Source organism: Petaurus breviceps, unplaced genomic scaffold, assembly GCF_028583685.1.
Source record: "Petaurus breviceps papuanus isolate PSGF00001 unplaced genomic scaffold, PetGlider_PUasm1.0 90686, whole genome shotgun sequence".
In the NCBI taxonomy this organism is placed as follows: domain Eukaryota; kingdom Metazoa; phylum Chordata; class Mammalia; order Diprotodontia; family Petauridae; genus Petaurus; species Petaurus breviceps.
In genome coordinates this window covers 3,381,060-3,400,066 of record NW_027187309.1, presented here as the reverse complement: position 1 = coordinate 3,400,066, position 19,007 = coordinate 3,381,060, and positions in this window count along the sequence as shown.

Below are 19,007 nucleotides of genomic sequence, written 5' to 3'. Positions count from 1 at the left end.
GAACCCACAAAATGACACAGAGAAGCTAACCTCTTACTGAGGACAGCCCGGCAGGCTGGCAGGAATTGGCCAGTGCAGTGTTCTGGGAGCCAAGCCCAGCCCCACACTGAGGCTTTAGCCCCAGGGCGGGTCTGACCAGCGCCCGGCCAGAGGGACTCCAGATCAACAGCAGCTGTGGCTGTTTCCAGATTTATCAACACATAGATGCTAAGGACAAAGTGAGAGGTCAGTGCAGTATGGACTTAGGGACCCAGTAAGTGGTAGTGCATGCCTTTTGCCCCTGGGGCGAGAAGCCACTGAGACACCCTGCTCAGCCAGCCAGCACCACGTGGCAGCTTCAGCTCCTGGCCTGCAGAGTGTAGGGGGACCAAACGACCAATAGTCTGAGGGGTAATCACTCTTGCTTTAACCTGCTTGGATCTGGATTGAAGTCTAGGGTGGAGGTCCTGGGGTGTGTGTCCAGCTTGCCAGAGCATGTGGAGACCTCAGAGAGAGCACCCATCTAATACCTCTGGCATCTGAGAAAACCCCAGCGTTTGGGACTAAAGCTCTCCTGTCTGGTGGCAGAGTCCTACTGTGGCAAAAAAGCCCAGGGGTCAAGTGACTGAGGGATGACATGACCAGGCAAAGAAAACAAAGCAGACAGAAGATTCCAACATTAGACTCCTATTTTGTGGACAAAAAGGATCAAAGCATGGAGCAGGAGGAAGACAGTGAAGTCAGAACTCCTGCACCAAAAGCTTCAAAGGAAAATACAAGCTGGTTACAGGCCATAGAGGACCTTAAGAAGCAGATAAGAGAAGTGGAAGAAAAATTGGGAAGAGAAATGAGAACAATGCAAGAAAATTACCAAATGAGAGTCAACAGCCTGACTGAGGAAAATAACACTTTAAAAAATAGACTAACTCAAATGGCAAAAGAGGCTCAGAAAGGCAATGAGGAGAAGAATGCCTTAAAAAGACGAATTTGACAGATGGAAAAAGAATCTCAAAAGCTCACTAAGGAGAATCATTGCTTCAGAATTAGATTGGAGTAAAGGGAAACTAGTGACTTTATGAGAAATCAAGATGCTGTTAAACAGATGCAAACAAATTAAAGAATAGAAGGCAATGTGAAATATCTCATGGGAAAAACCACTGACCTGGAAAATAGATCCAAGAGAGATAATATCCCCCTGCTTTCCTATAGGGTAAGATACCTGAATGAGTGTGTATGCTATTCCCTCCTGTAGTACCATTTCAATATCTACAGTGCCCACCATCACGATAGAGACCATGACTGTAATTATCACATGATGTTCAATCACAAAATATGCCAGACTCTCCAGATAAAGGATAAAGCTGAAGGATTTATTTAGACACCAGAAAACCAAGTCTCAAAACCAGTAAGCCAAAGCACCAAAGATATTTAGATATCATAACAATGCTGAAAGCCACATCATCCTTTACCCTTCCCACAAAGTAATAGGAGATCAACATTTACTCACAAAACCTCTGTCTCCTTTCCTAAGTTATTCTGTCCCCAACAGTCTGCAATTGTCTCCAACTATCAGACTGGCTCTCTACCAGCTTCTTGTAGGCTCTGCTTCTCCTCAGCAAACTCCTTCCACAACAGGCTCCATGTGATTACATTCAGCCTATCAGGGGGCAGAGATTATCTTCACAGCAGGGGAGCTTCAAACTCCCCCCCCCCCCCAGGTCTGTTAAGAGACAGGGAAGATCTTCAAATTCCCATTCCCATTAAATTTGGCCCCAAGATATTTCATGACCCTTACACCAAAAGTATCTTAACAATAAATGAGAGTTTAGGGATAACTGGTGGAAAAACTGTAGTCAACATAACTTTGCAACAATATAACAGGGATAATAGCAAAACTTTGCACATAAAACAATAGCTTAGGGTGGGAGCTTGGGCACAAGTACCCCATCCTTACCCCCTCAAAGGAATGGGGTTCAAAATCTTGGGGTAAGAGGCAAAGGTTTCTTCTCCAAAGCTACTTAAAGCTGAAATTAGACATAGAGCTGTCCCTTTCCCAAAAAGTCCCATTTGAGAGTTCAGTTCTTTAGCTGTCATCCGGAGTTTGGTCAATGCCAGGTCTGGAAGTTCTTATTTGAAAGGTCAGTTCTTCAACTGTCATCTGGAACACAGTCATGGACAGGGAATGACATCTGGCTTAAGTAATCAGGCATCTGCATGTAGAGGGGACAAAGCCTGCAGAAAACAAATCTCACAAACAAGTTTAACAGACAAAAAGCCAAAAAAGAGACAAATACATGGTCAGCCATGCTTCTGGAGTGCATGGACTCACAATTATAACCTCATTCACGGTAGCATATATGACACTGTCCTACTCACTCTATTTCAAAGACTTGATACACTGCCACAAGTTCAGCATATTGACCACTTCCACCTATCACAGCACTTTCTTTAGTCTGAGTCCCCCCAAAGGTATGACAAACTTAGATACAACAGTTCAGGAGCAGCTGTAGGGGCAGTTCTCCCTTCTCTATTCTGTCTAACAAGAAGCCTCTTATCACAATACATTTTATATAGTTCATTAGTTGGAATACCATCAATTTTTTTTTTCTAAAATCAACCCCTGCTTTTAATAGAGCAGTAAACAGTTTTTTTTCCTGGCAATCTATTCTGATTTTGAATTTGATAGCCATTTACTTTTCTCTCATGAAGAAATTTATCTTTTTCCCATTCTCCTAAGTCACTTAGCTGTGAAATCTTATCCAGCACCTCTGAAAGAGGGTTCCCTATTTCACCAATTAGTAGAGTCAGAAATAGGTGCTTATAAGCAGGAGGTGCTGTCTTTACCATGATATTTCTATGAGGAACTACTAAGGGATTTCATGATACATACCTGCATCTCCAGCCATGATAGCAGTTTTCATTACTTCTTTCAAATTTCTCAAACAGTCTCTAAGTGTGTACCAGGGTCTGTCTCCACTAGGCCCAAAAGAATCAGTGGGATACATTCTATTGCATCCAGCAGCAGCTAAAGCTAACAGATTAGTTGTATTGCCTCCTGCCAAATGAAAATCTCTAAAAGCTTGCAGAACTAAAGGATTGTGGCAAATACTTAAAAATTTCAAGCATTCCATTTTATGTAGCACTACCCCCACCAGATCTGTTGCCAGTAATTCTTACCTATAAGACACTAAGGATTCTCCCATCCTTTGGGTGAATCTGCTCAAAATATCAGTGATCTCCCATTGACTGAATTCCTCAAATATCTCCTTAAACACTGCGTGTCCTCCCTGACTCTCCTGCTTTCTTCTCAGTATGGGGCATACTTCAGCCCCTATAGAAGCTTCACCATGAAACAGTGTAACATGTTGTAACATTGCATCAGGGATTCTATACAACCCATGGACTTTCTAAGGAGTCGTTGTCATAGCAACTAGGTTCAGACTCTACCAAAGCTTTATGAACTTGCTGCCTGTTACTTTTTTGTTTCTTCTTCTGAGCCAAATTTACAACTCTCTCCGCTTTCAGAGACTCTCCAGTTCTCTCTTCTACCACCTGAGACTGAGCTTGCTGTTGTAAAGGAAGGTGTGAATTCTGACATTTAGCCCATTCTAACAGCTTGTCTCTACACACAATATGGTAGCCTGTTAGCAAAATCCAGCACCTTCTACTCACTGCCTCAAGCTCTCTCCCAGCTTTTATTTAATTCTTTGCAAATATTTTCTAAATCTCTAGGTTCTCCCTGCTGCAGTCTTTGTTCCCAGTTTTCACAGAGCCTTGTACTTTTAGACCACTCTCTTGCTAGGTAGGCATAAGGCAAATCCTCGCATCCTGGAAAAGTATTTCTTCTTGTAAATCCCTTCTGCCACCAACTAGAGGTCAGATATTTTGCGATCACATCCTCACCGCCAAATGTAGCACTAATGCAATATTTACATTACCCACAATCACAATAGAGACCATGACTATAACTATCACATGACATTCGATCACAAAATATGCCAGACTCTCTAGATAAAGGATAAAGCTGAAGGATTTGTTTAGACACTAGAAAACCAAATCCCAAAACCATCAAGCCAAAGTACCAAAGATATTTAGAAGCCATAATAATGCTGAGAGCCACAGCATACTTTAGCCTTCCCACAAACTAATAGGAGATCAATATTTACTCAAAAAACCTCTGTCTCCTTCCCTAAACTCTTCTGTACCCAACTGTCTCCAACTATCAGAGTGGCTCTCTACCAGCTTCTTGTAGGCTCTGCTTCTCCTCAGCAAATTCCTCCCACCACAGGCTCCATGTGACTACATTCAGCCTATCAGGGGGCAGAGTTTATCTTTACAGCAGGGAACCTTCAAACCCCCCCCCCCCCCCCCCCAGATCTATTAATATTAAGGGGCAGGGAAGATCTTCAAATTCCCATTTCCATTATACCTCCTTAAGCAAAATTCAATAAGAGTAAGGTTGATCTATTCCCTTTCACCTTCCTGCTCTTCCCCTCCATTGTAACAGTTTTCTCTTTCCTCTTTTATATGAGATAATTTGCCCTATTTTATCTCTCTTTTTCTCTTTCTTTCATTATACTTTTCTCTCACCTCTTAATTTTATTTTTTAGATATCATCCCTTCCTATTCAACTAATCCTGTGCCTCTGTCTATGTATACATGTACACACATATACACACACTCCCATATGTATTTATACATATACACACCCTCCTATACATACATATATATATCCCCTTCAAGTATCCTCATATTGAGAAAAGTCTCATGAGTTATAATTATTGTTTTTCAATGTAGGAATGTAAAGAGTTTAGCTTTAATAAGTTCCTTATGATTTCTTTTTCCTGTTTACCTTCTTATGCTTCTTTCACTTCTTGTATTTGAAAGTGAAATTTTCTGTTCAGCTCTTGTTTTTTTCATCAAGAATGCTTGAAAGTCTTCTATTTCATTGAATGACCATATTTTCCCTGAAGCATTATACTCAGTTTTGCTGGGTAGGATTCTTGTTTTTAATCCTAGCTCCTTTGACCTCTGAAATATCATATTCCAAGCCCTTTGATCCCTTAGTAAAGAAGCTGCTAGATCTTATGATATCCTGATTGTGTTTCCCCAATACTCAAATTGTTCCTTCCTGGCAGCTTATAATATCTTCTCCTTTGAAGTGCCCACAGAAATTATACACTAAAGCCCCCTTAAATCTGCTAGAGGGGACCCCTACTGGGTTCCGTGGAAAGCACCTAATAGGCTCCAATACTAAAGAAATGTTTCACCTGTGTTGCTAAAATATGCCACAGATTCCCATGGATTCAGGTCTGTTTATGTTTGTATCCAAGGCTTTGCTTTGAACTATGGCTTCACTTCACTTCAGTAGAAATAATACCAAGGCTTTGTTTCAATAGGTATAATACTGAGAAGGTTTTGCTTCAATGAGAATAATGCTGAGAAAGCTTCGCCTCAATGAAAACAATGTAAACCCTTAGAAACATATTTTGTTGCTAGCAATCACATTGCCTATAAAATTATGTCTAACAGAAAGCTTGCTGCTGTCTTTTGGTCTGAGAGGCAGTCCCGGCCAGTTAATAAACACTTCTATCAAATTATAATTGGCCTAGCTGTCCTGTTATATCTCGGAGTCCATTACACCTTCACCTGGGAACTCTGCAATTTGGCTATTATATTCCTAGGATTTTTCTTTTGGGGATCTTTTTCAAAATGTGATTGGTGAATTCTTTCAATTTCTATTTTTCCCTCTCGTTCTAGAATATCAGGGCAATTTTCCTTGATAATTTCTTGAAGGGTGTTTTCTAGGCTCTTTTTTTGATCATGGCTTTCAGGTAGTCCAATAATTTTAAAATGATCTCCCCTGGATCTGTTTTCCAGGTCAGAGTTTTTTCCAATGAAATATGTCACATTGCTTTCTATTTTTTCATTTGTTTGGATCTGTATTATAGTATCTGGATTTCTCATAAAGTCATTAGCTTCCATTTGTTCTAATCTAATTTTGAAAGAACTAATCTTTTCCATGAGTTTTTCACATTCCTTTTCCACCTGGGCAATTCATCCTTTCATGGCATTCTTCTCCTTATTGGCTTTTTGGGCCTCTTTTCCCATTTGAGTTAGTCTATTTTTAAGGTGTTATTTTCTGCAGTATTTTGGGGGGTCTCCTTTAGCAGACTGTTGACTTGCTTTTTGTCATTTTCTTGCATCATTCTTATTTCTCTTCCCAATTTTTCCTCTACTTCTCTTACTTGATTTTCAAAATCCTTCTTGAACATCTCCATGGCCTGTACCAGTTCATATTTTTCTTGGAAGATTTTGATGGAGGAGTTTTGACTTTGTTTTCCTCTTCTGGTTCCATGTTTTGATCCTTTTTGTCCCCAGTAAAAGATTCTATGGTCTGATTGTACTTTCTCTGCTTGCTCATCTTGCCAGCCATTTACTTGACTTTTCAGCTCTTTGCCACAATAGAACTCTGCTTCCAGAGTACAGAGAGCTATATCCCAAATTGCTGGGGTTTTTGAAGATGTTGTCAGACCTGTGAGGAGGGTACCCTCTCTACAGACACCCCAAGTTCTGCCACACTGGCCACACACCCCAGGACCAACACCTAAGACCATAATCCAGATCCAAACAGCTTAAAGCAAAAGCTATTATCCTCTGAATGGTTGCTTGGTCCCCCTAAGGTCTGCAGGCCAGGAGCTCTGGAGGCAGCCATGCTGCTACAGCTGCAGCTTCCACACCTCCTCCACCTCTTGCCCTGTGGCACGGGCTGTAATGTGCTCTTTGGTCACCCAGTTCCAACAGGGTTCCCACTAACCTTTTACTTTCTCTTTGGCACTTATGGCTTCAGAAGTCTGGAAACCACCAAAGCTGCTGGTGATTCACTCTCCAGAAGTCTACTCAGGCTGGTCTGGGCCACCCTGGGTCTGATCGAAGGCAGTTCACATGGGACTGTGCTCAGCTATCAGATAGGTGCGATATTCCCTTCCTGTCAGCCTACCAGGCTGCCTTCAGCAGGAGATTTGTTTCTCTCTGTCACTTTGTGGGCTCTGTAGCTCTAAATTTTTTTAGTCATATTTTACAGTTATTGGAGGTATTTGGAGCAGAAGTAGCAATGAGTTCCTGTTTTTACTCTACCATCTTAGCTCTGCCCATCCCCCCACCTACCATCCCCACAGTTTACTTTCAAAGCAAGGAACAATTTCAAATTCCCCCCCTATGCCTTTTAAGGGGCAGGGAAGATCTTCAAATTCTTATTCTAATTTAATTTCCTAACACTAGAAATCTTTGAGTGGAAGATTATATATTAAGAATGCATGAGAAATGGTTCATATTCCTCGTGTTGTTTGGATGAAATTATCTAGGATATCCTTTCCAATTCCATGACTTTGTGATTCTATTGTTCTTCAAATGTCAAGGTTAGGATTAAAGAGGGGAAAGAAGTCACAAAAAGCATAGACAGATGCAGATAGGAGGACCTTCTAATATACTTTTCCTCCAATAGCAAACAGCTAATAGACACTTCCTTTTCCACAGCATACTTCCCCTACTCTGAGTTCCTCTCTACTACAAAGCAGAGAAGCATTTTGATTCACCAAAACAAAGTGATAACTTTAGCCATCATGTAGTCTTTACATATGGGCTGACCTTATTATAAGTCAGTAAACAAACATTTATTAAGTTATCTTTATATGGTAGGCATTATGCTAAGTATTGGAGTTATAGTGGGCAGAACACTGTATTCAGAGTGAGAAAATTGGAGGTATCTGCCGGAGGTAAATGCTGGAAGGATCTCAATTCCAGGTCTTTCATTTATTGCCTGTGAGAAATAGGAAATATTCACTTTGCCTCTCTGTAGCTTCTCGTTAGTCAAATGAGGTTAATAAAAGCTAGCATTTAAGCTGATCCTCAAAATAAACTTAGAAAGTGGATGCCATTTTCATTCCCCATTTTAAAGATGAGGAAACTGAGACTGAGATGTGAAATGATTCTCTTGAGGTCACAGTCACTAAGTAGCTGAGAAGAGATTTAAACCAACTCTTCCTAACTTCAAGTCTGTGGCTCCATCCCCTATTTCACACTACTTCAAAGTTATAGAGTTGAATCAACTGTTATTGTGACCCTTTATAACTCTTAATCCTGTGATCATATTACCTAGGTTTGAATTCTGGCTCTATTATTTAACATATCTCAGTTGGGGTGAATTATAACTTCTCTGAACTTCTGTTTCCTCATGTTTAATTGAAGAGGTAGAACTGTTCCCTTTCAACTCTAGGATCCAATGACCTCTTTAGATACCATTTGCTATACTGAGTCTAATTCCAATTTAATCCATGTTCTTCATTTATTATCTTGAACAACTGCCTATCCTTTCCACATTAAATTTCCAAACTGTAAAATGACATTTTTTATCTGAAGTATGGAAATTGAGGCTGTGCTATTAATAAGACTTCATTCAAATGATTCAAAGTTCCAAGGCAGAACAATAGGAAGAAGTAATTAGGTACAAACCTCTTCCATCATACAATTTTCCTCTCATATGGTTAGGAAATGTATGTTTCCACATAATTTAATCATTACTTCTGAGAATAAAGTTGTGATTCATTATGGCAATGAAGATAATTTAAGTCAATTTCGGCCATTTAATAAAATAAAAAGATTGTTGACCTAATTTATTGCTTTTTCCGCTAAAAAGGTATATAACAATCAAAGCAAAATTATTTAGGTCATGTAGAAAAAAGAAAAAAACCTTTTTTTTAATTTGTCCAATTAATTCAACTCAATAAACATACATTCATTAAGTACTCAACTCACTTCTTGCAGAACAAAGTTTCTCTCCTATAGTTTTACCTTACAAAACTGAATATCTAGCAATCACTCTTTGAAGGAACTTAGACTCTAGATATCTTTGGGCTAATGTATTATCACCTGTAGCAGCAACCATGCTGGCATATCTAGGGGGGCTGCTAGCACAGGTTCTTAAATCTGCTTTACTAGGAAAGATAGCTGTTTAAGGAGTCACAATCTTTTTTTTTTAAATTATATTCACTAGGTCAGGGTAAAAGTCAGCACCTTGAACTTCAGAGAAAATACATGCAGGGAAATAAAGACCAACATACAGGCTGTGACTGCCTGAATAAATTATATACTTTACATACAGCCCTGGATCAAGAAAGCCTTTACTTCTGAGAAGTCGGAGAGTTCTGAATCTTGACCAGGAAATCACAAATCCTTCTCATAAACAAGCCCCCAAAGCAAAATACCAATTTAGAGGATAGATAGATAGATAGATAGATAGATAGATAGATAGATAGATAGATAGATAGATAGATAGAGATATATACTTCTCAGAGTCTGAAGGCATCACAATCCTTTTGACTCAGTGCCTAATAAAAAATTAGTAAAATGTGTGAAAGCCTTCCTACAAGCAAGCCTCCCCTAAGCATGCTTCCCTTAATGAGCTCCACATGAGGCCTATTAATGGGCAGGGAGGATCTTAAACCCCATTAACATTACATCATCTTCAACTTAGTTATTTCGGCATATATCATCTCTTTCTCTACTTACTGTCTCTGGGAAGGGCATATAAACTGAATTACCTACAGTTCTGCTTAACATCTCTGGCACTTATCAGAATAAAACAATAATTACCATTCCCTTACATTTCCCTTCTCCTTCTAAGAGAATGTAAGCTCCTAGAGGGAAGGATATGCTTTACTTTTGCATTCATATCCTCAGTATTTAGCACAGGGTATGGCTCATAGCAATCACTTTTTATTTTTTAATTCATTCATTCATTAATATAAAATGGTCCATTCTTTCATAAATCATAGAGTCAAGTATGGAATATGACAAAGAAGATAATGATAATAGTGACATCAGCGATGTATTCCTTGAAATGTAAGAGTCAAGAAATGAAAGAAAGGAAGATTTGTGAAAACTGCCCCTAGTTGTCACACTGGATTAATTTTATTATATATATATATGTATATGTATATATACATATATATATCCTTCTTAAGTGGAATAATAGCAATAGCAACAACTTAAAACTGCTTAGAGGTTCATAGTTTACACTATTTATACAAATATACTACCTTTTAGGCATTCATGTAAAGGACTATTATATTCATATTATAAATCAAAGCCAGATAAGTTAAATAAAAGCCCAAGTCACACAGTTTTAAGTGGAAGAGACAGGATTAAAACTCAAATTCCTCTCTCAAGAGAGGCCATGTTCTTCCTTTCTTTCTTTTTCTTTCTTTCTTTCTTTCTCTTTCTTTCTTTCTTCTTTCTTTCTTTCTTTCTTTCTTTCTTTCTTTCTTTCTTTCTTTCTTTCTTTCTTTCTTTCTTTCTTTCTTTCTTTCTTTCTTTCTTTCTTTCTTTTTCTTTTTTTCTTTCTTTCCCTATTTCTTTCTTTCTTTTTTAATCAATCAGGGTTAAGTAATTTGCTCAAGGTTACATGGCCACTTATTTTTTTGTATGGGTGCAGAGTATCTGAGGCCGGAACTGATCCCAGGTCTCCCAACGCTGAGGCTGGTGCTCTTACTCACTGCGCCATCTGGCTTCCCCTTATGTATTTTCTATCACTCCATTATGGCACCATAAATGTATCTCAGAATACATGATATATATTTATATCCTAAAAGTACCTCTATTCCAAATATACCAAAGTTTAAAAAATGAGTAAACCTCAAGATGACATCAGTCCAAATTTATCCAAGTTTTTGTGTTGTATAGATGACAAAAAGAAGCAACTATTTATGATGATAGTTAATCTAAATTAATTTTTAAATGCTGTAAATTATCCTAAAGTAAAATCACCAATGGGACTACACCAAACCGATTAAGTTCAGTAACATAACCATGCTATCTGGATTCAGGTTTTGGCCATAAAGAATGGATAGTTTTTGAAATTATCAAGAATGTGTTTGATTTGTTCTACATGTCCACTCATAAAACAGTTTGAGAATTTGTGAAATGATTATACATGGAAAGAGGCAAGAAAGAGATCTTTTCAGCAAGTTCCTGGAATGAAGATGAAATGTTTTCCACTCAATTAATTTAAAGAGTTTTATTCTATCTAACACATTAGTTAAAACCACACAGGATATATCATAGCCATGAAAAATTTGAAATGCACAGTGCCAATGCTGAGAAAGAAAGATTTAAATAGCTCTTTAAAAGCTAAAGTTCCAGTTGCTTGGGGCATTTCAAGTCAGCAGTCTTGTTATCTCCTCCTCTGCTGTCAAATCCATGACAGTAATCTTGTGTAGATTCATGAATCATTCTCCATAAAACTTAATAGCCGGTTCCAATGCAGAAATTTTCATAGTGAAGTCCTCTTGCTATGTGGGCTGCTACCATCCAGAGAATCTCCTCAGGGTTTAGACAAATCTGGGATTTCTCTCCAGGGACAATAGGGTGCCTGCTTCAGAAAAGGAGTCAACTCTACAAACCAAAATGCTATAAAATAGTGCAGTAGGATAAAGGGGAATATTGACATCTGGTTCCAACTCTGCCACCTGTGTGACTTTGGGAAATGTGCTTTATCAATTTTTCACTCCATCATCTAAGAATAAGGAGAATTGGACTAGATAGTCTCTAAAATTCTATCCAAATCTGACATTCTGTGATCATAGGATTATAAATCACTGTGAGTATGAACCTAGCTTACTATGGTCATTCAGGAAGGAGTGAGAAAAAATATGTGTCATTACTCATCAGAATGGGTGGAACTTTGGTTATGTGGAAGACAGATGGTACCTGATAGCACTTGTCCTGGAACTTGATGATAGCTACCAGATGGAGAATTAGATTTAGAATAAAAAGAGAACAAGGTTTGAGTTAAAGTGAGGCTAGTGAGAGGCACATGGCAATGTTGCCTTTCTGGAGCAACCTGGCAGTCACATACAAAAATCAAAATTATAAGCCAACATGATGAGAATGAGTCTAATTAAAAAAGGAAACTGAATTTGTCAATGATGCATAGGATAGGGCACTTTATGAAAGAAGCTTGATATTTTGTAATTATAGCTATGTGATCTTTAAATTCGTCTGATTTTTTTTTTCATTTCTAACTGCCACGTGATGTAGTGGCAGGAATCCTGGATTTCACGTTCAGTAATAAGAATTTGAATCCAGGATCCCCTATTCACTACTTTTATATTGGGCAAATCACTTTACCACTGCTAGTCAATTTTCTCACCTATAAAACAAGAATTGAATGTAATCATTTCTAAAATCTCTTGCAGTTCTAAATCTGTTTCTATGCCACTGTAGTTGCTAGCAAAGACTCATTTGCAAGCACAACCTCTGTTTTGAGTTCATCAAGAAAAAGAATATAGTCTTGCACAGTAAAAGAGCCACACTAGGAATTATATAATAGAAAGAAGTGTCTAATTGCCCCTACAGAACCTTAATAGATCCAGTTAAATTGCATAGGTGAGGCTGGAGTCTACTCAGCTAACAACTACAGAATTATTTCTAATTCTGAGTAATAAATTGTACTTTCACAATATTTATTCCTATTTTAAACAGCCTGGGGAGATCTTGCTGCCAAGATAATCCAGATTATCTTGGCATTTTGGAGGGTCCTCTATCTGATCAGATATTCATTCATTTTAGTTTATCACTTTTTGTTATTTATTCACAGATGTTTGAATTCTTTTACTTGGATGTGTAGACCATAATGCATTCTATTATTAATATTGTCCCTGTTAGTTTATCTGCTTATGCTCAAGGTCTTTAATTGGGTTCTCTTTCTCTTGAGATTTTTGGTGTTTGTCTTTTTCTTTTCCTTATATACCCAATTGTTCTCTTTCTGACTCTTTCCCTTTTGAGTGACTTTTCCTTGAGGTATGAAATGTAAGCCTTCTCAAGCTCCTCTCTTAAATGACCAATCATCATTCACCAGTTGAAATCTCTGCTCTTGGGGTGAGGAGGGACCAACTGGCCCCAGTCAGATGCCAGACTCAATCTAAGGCCTTTTAGAGTGCTAAAAAGCCATACACACCTATCCTTCCCCAGTTTCCTTTGTTCTTCAATTCTCTAGCTAAAGTTCTGTGGAGGTATTGAGTACTAGTACACAGAGCACTGCTGCTATAGCCTGAACAAACTTCTGCCCTTTGTAGGTGTGAGGAATGAATTATTTAGAACTGAGCTATTGGCAAGTATGTGGGTCAATTCAGGCAGCCCTATTGCTAGAATGTGATGTGTCATAAGAAAGGGTATACTAAGTGAGCAAATAAGGGGCTGAGTATCCATTTCTGCTATTAGTTAATTGAATTATTACCTCATTTGAGTTCTTGTCCTAGACTTGGTGAGAGGTGAAATTGCTTTATCTCTTGAACATAATTCTTGTTTTTGAGAAGTTTGAGGGGATGTAAGGATCAGATAAAAATACACAGTCCTCTGTCTTTTTTGCCATATAACTTCAAAATTCTAAACACTGGATAAAAACCTGAATCCTCTGCCTCTCTAACATACTCTCAATTGCATTTTACTAACTCTAGATACTAAATTATTCTTAGGTTTATCAGGTATTGAAACACCCTCTGCAGGTTAGCTTCTGGCATCTGGTTGAATTGTTGATTTAAGGGATTCAAAAAGTAATGGTCAGATGGATTCTAATGTCTCTCATTAGGTGCTAATGTCTCTATTGCCTGGGTATCATCCAAAAAGAGTGATAAAGATAGAATAAGGAAAAAAAAGAGGAAAATTTTGTAGGTTAGCTCTGCAAGAAACATTTCTCCCCCCTTGCTGCACTGTGTTGCATTTTGTTACAGGCATAATAGAAAATTCATTTACAGCATTCAAGATCTTTGAAATGTTGGGTACACCAATTGTACTTCATTCATTAATGAAAATACAAAGCCAAATTCTTATGCAGGCGGGTTCATGGAATCTTCCCAGAGAAGCCACCACAATATGCTGCAGTCCTTCTGTGTTTCTTATAATATTCCATAGATAAAAGTGTAGCATTTGTACAAAATGTATTTTAAATTGTTTTTTTTTTTGCTACTAGACTGATACATCTCCTTCATTTAATGATTTACTGAAATATTGCAAACATTTCCAGATTATTACAACTCATGTAGAATTCTCCTGTAAGAGTAAAAAATTGAGCAAAATTAATGTAGGTGTTGAGATTAGAAAGTATATGCAACATTTTCTATATCTAGCACCTCCTCAAACTTTCTACTTTAATGGTTTTTAATTAAGAAAAATTTATTTTCTTTCTCTTCTTCCTGATCCTATTAAAAAAAAGAGAAAAGAAAATGTCTTTGGAAAAAATGCTTACTCAATCAGAAAACATTTTCTTGTAGGCTATATTCTTGTTAACTATAGTCTCATTTTGCATTCTAAATCCATCACCTCTCCTTTAGAAGGTAGATATAATATTTTTTCATGGATTGTCATTGTATGGATCATGGCTCTTAAAGCTTCTAAGTTGTTTGCCTTAATACCATTGTTATATAGATTATTCCCTCAATTCTGCTCAGTTTATTCCTCATCATTTTATAAAATTCTTCAAATTTGTTTATTTTTATGTTTCATCCAATTGGAATTCTTTATGTTATATTTCTCTTTACTATATCAACAACCAGAATTTTTTATATCCTCCTTAATGAGCAGTTTTCTCTCCCTTTTTTTTAACTAATTTGATTCTCATTCCTATCACTGATAATTTTTACAATTAACTTTAAAATGCTATTTTGTTCTTTGGAATGCTTTCATTCCTTGACATTTGATTTTTGCTTTTAATTGTTAACTATAGGTACCAATAACTTTTCAGTCACTTTGGTTTTCAGATTTCATTTCAAAGATTTTTTTTATTATCTTAGATTTTTGACAAAGGTGTCCAAGTTTTCTACTATTTGTATATGTTGCATATTTATATAATTTCCCAATGTCTTTCCATTTCCTCAATAGTTTCAATCAATTTCAATTCAGTCCATTACCTTTGTAATATGATTTGAACCAGAAGCATTTTTTTCTATTCGTATCAGTTAAGGCAATATTTTTGAGGTCTTAGTAAAGAGAAAACTTGCAATGCTTTTTAGTTCTTTAAATCTGTGTCTTCCTTAGGTTTGTTACTCCTCTAATTTCACACTTAGTTCATTTAAGCTAGAATAAGAATGAAACTATTTCTAAGAATTGCCATACTTTGATCTGAAAAGCATTATTTTATAACTTGTACATGATCATATCATTAATGAAAAGCAAAAATGAAGTCTTCAGCTATAGGTCATGTGATATGTTTCTAACCTTGTTTTGTTGTACTACTTGCATATAGGAAAAGCATTAACAACCTCAATTGATTTCTTATGCCTTCTTCATGGAAGTATTTCCAGCAGATGGGGTATCATTATCAATATCTATTGTTTGGATTAGTATTAACAGTTGCATCCTACTGTTTTAACACACTAACACAATCGGTATTATCACCAGAATCTGCCTGGGCAATATTTCAAGACTCCTGATAGGCTTTCGCAGCAATCATATGTAATAGTAATGGAATTTAAACATCCCCCTGTATTGGCTTGGTCTTCAGGTTGAGTATTGAAACCCAGAGGTTGTGAATCCCACTTTTGGGATGGACTTGTTGATGTGAAAAGAGAGGGCTGAACTGGGAGGAGTTGGTGCCGTGGATTTAGAGGGACACAAGCAGAGAGAAGGCTCAAGCAGAGAGAGGCAGAAGAACTTTTGGGAGCAGCAATGTGGAGGATTGCTGAGGGCCAGTTGGAGCTGCCCAGGACTTTTGAGAGCTTCCACCTGGAGCTGCCCAGGACTTTTGAGAGCTTCTACCTGGAGCTGTAAAGTACTGAGGAGTCATGGCTGTGATGCCCATATTTTGTCTGTCTGTTTTGATGTTGTTTTGCCAAATTCATCTGCTGGTAAAGGACAGTGCTATTGCTGCAGAGGTCCTGGAACCTTGCTGTTGATTCAGAAGCCCTGAAGAAGGATTTTCTTGTTGTATGTTTACAGAAATCCTGGAAGAGGGTCTTGCTGATATTTTCAGGGGTCTTGAGACCATTCTGCAGGCAGAGAGTGAACTGATGAGGACACTGGCAATGTATCTTGTGGCCTTGTTAAGCTTTGTCTCCCCAGGAACAGAGATTGCTGAGAACTTGCCTCAGATCAAGATGAAGGAAAGACCTCTCTTTGGGTGTTAAATGCTGTGATGATATCTTAACCTTGCTGTAACACAGGGGTAGATGGCCTTTGTGTTCTTCACTGCCCCTTTTGAGAAGGTGCTTGGTATTAACTGATGATAATTGTAATGCAGTTGTGATCCAGGGGTAGGAAACTTGACTTTTTTGTGCTTTGTGATTGACTAAATGAATGTACTTTCCAGGGGTGGAGTAGTACTTGGAAATTATTGAATCACTCTTGGTAAATGGTATATTTTGATTTTCTCTGTTCTGTGAATATTGTGCCTTAATTTGTCACTGAATAAAATGCAGAGTTATTATGCTGGTATTCTGAACCTTGGAATTTGCCTTTGCTTGGCATTATCTTATATGTAATGAAATGTATTGTTACTGTATTTTTGCCAAGTAAGGGACATGAAAGATATTGGGGCTGAATGTAAGGGTTATAGCGTTTAAAGATCTTCCATGCCCCTTTGGACTTGCTGACATAGCAGGAAGGGGTAGGGCAAGAGGAAGTGGAAGCCAAACTAGAGCATGTGCTGTGACTTGAAGCATGGCAGTAGCAGCAGAAGCAGCAGTGGTAGCCAAACTCCTTTTTTTTTGAGACAGCCAGAATTTCTGCTAAGGACTCCTGTTGAGGACTGCCAGGGACAGGAACTGTAGGGCCAGAGATGCTGGGAATGCGCTTCCTGGACACATGAGTGGGAGAGGAGGACCTTTGTCTGAGGTAGCCTGTTCTGTTTTGAATGTGGGTGTTTTGAGAATGTGTGTGTTTTCTACATTAACTACATGTACCAACTTCATAACTACCGTGATGGCTTTGACTTTCTGGTTTGAGGATTCAGTTTTCTGGTTTTTGAATGAATGTTCTAGCTTTACTCCCCATGTAGAGAGCCTGGTATATTTTATGATTAATAGCCATATCATCATCTTTATAGTTACCGTAGGCATTGTGAATACTGCATTGTTCATACATCATATTAATCAGAATATATAGTATAACACCTTGGCTCTGATTCCTTAAAGTTTTTATCCCTTTCTTCTTCCCCTACCATGACATGAAAAAATAGGTTAATGTTTGCAAATTTATCATTGGAAGAGTCCTGGGAAATCATGTAGTCCAAACCCCTCATTTCACAGGTGAGAGTTTAGGTGACCTGTCCAGAGTCAACCAGTTACTGAATGTCTGAACTCAGATTTCTTGACGGCAAGTATAACAATCTGTCATTATCTATCCACTCTCTACACACTATATCACATAGCTACCTCTAAGTACCTAGGAAATAATTCAGTCACATAAAGGACAGATTTTCTCAAAATATATATAAATTAAATAAAATCTGCATATCATATTGCAAGGAATGCAAAGTTAAAAATAGAAATAATATGTCACCACTGTAGAGAAATAGCATCTATAAAACACACACAAATAAAATTGTTATACTCCAAAGCCAAAGAAAAATGTGTCAAATGGGCAAGGAGAGACAACTAACCTATTAATGAACTCAAATCAGACATATAGCATTATTCAGAAGAAAAAAAATAAAACATTGGAATACAATATATTAACAGAAAAATGAATATTTTAATTCAAAAACATAATATCTTACAAAGTTGAGCAAAATCCTAAATTAGAAATACTGATTTTTTAAAAAAAAAATATGACTTAGTAGTCTTCCCACTGAGAAAACTTGCACAGCCCAGTATCTTCCAAAGGGGGCAAAAGAAAACAGGTACACATATTTGAACAAAACTAAAGGGCTAACTGATACAAGTAGGAGTAGAATACATGAATTAGTAGGAAATGAGCTCTATGATTTTACTTCTCTTTTATCTTTGTTTTCTCCTTATCCAACATAATGTCTTTAATTGTAAGCATTTAATTATCCAGTCTAATCCAGCATCTACTGTGCTCTCTCATAATTCCTAACATTTCTATGGACAATAATAAATAAAAATTACAACCTCAGAGATGAGGTTATTTAAAAAATGAGAAAAATATAATTCTTTGGGGAAGTAGTAGGAGGAAAAACTGAGGACCAAAGATTCATATGATCATGAGATCATCAATTTAGAGCTGGAAAATGACTCAATTAAAATTTTACAAATTTTGGAGTGTTGTCTCATTGTTGTCATTCTTTTTTATAGAATTATTGACTTTCTATGATTTTTTTCTTTGAACCATTCATTCCTAAGGATTATATTCATTTCCAGTTAATATTTGATCTATGTTCCCATTCCCCCTTATTGAATATAATTTCTATTGTATGATGGCCTGAAAAGATGAAATTATTATTATTATTAGAATTTCATCATTTAGTTATGAGGATTTTATGCCTTAATACAGTCGGTTTTTGTGAAGATGCCATATATAACTGGAAAAAGTGTACTCTTTTTCATTCACATTCTATTTTTTTCATAAACCTATCACATCTAACTTTTCTAAGATTCTATTCATCTCCTTAAATTCCTTCTTATTTATTTTATGGTGAGACTCACCTAACTTATGAAAAGGGAAAGTGGATGTCTCCCACTAGTATAATTTTCCTATTTCCTCCTTTAATTTTTTTTTTATTCTTTTGCTTTTTGGAGGGCAATTGGGGTTAAGCGACTTGCCCAAGATCATAAGGATAGTTTCTGTTTTGTGTCTGAAGCCATATTTGAACTCAGGTCCTCCTGAATCCAGGGCCAGTGCACTATTCACTGTGCCACCTAGCCACCCCTTCTCCTTTAATTTTTTTGTAACTTTTTCTTTAAGAACTTGAATGTTCTGCCATTTGGTACATATTTAATACATGTTTAGTATTGACATTACTTCATTTCCTATTGTGTCTCTTAGCAAGATGTAATCTCCTTCAATATCTCTTTTAA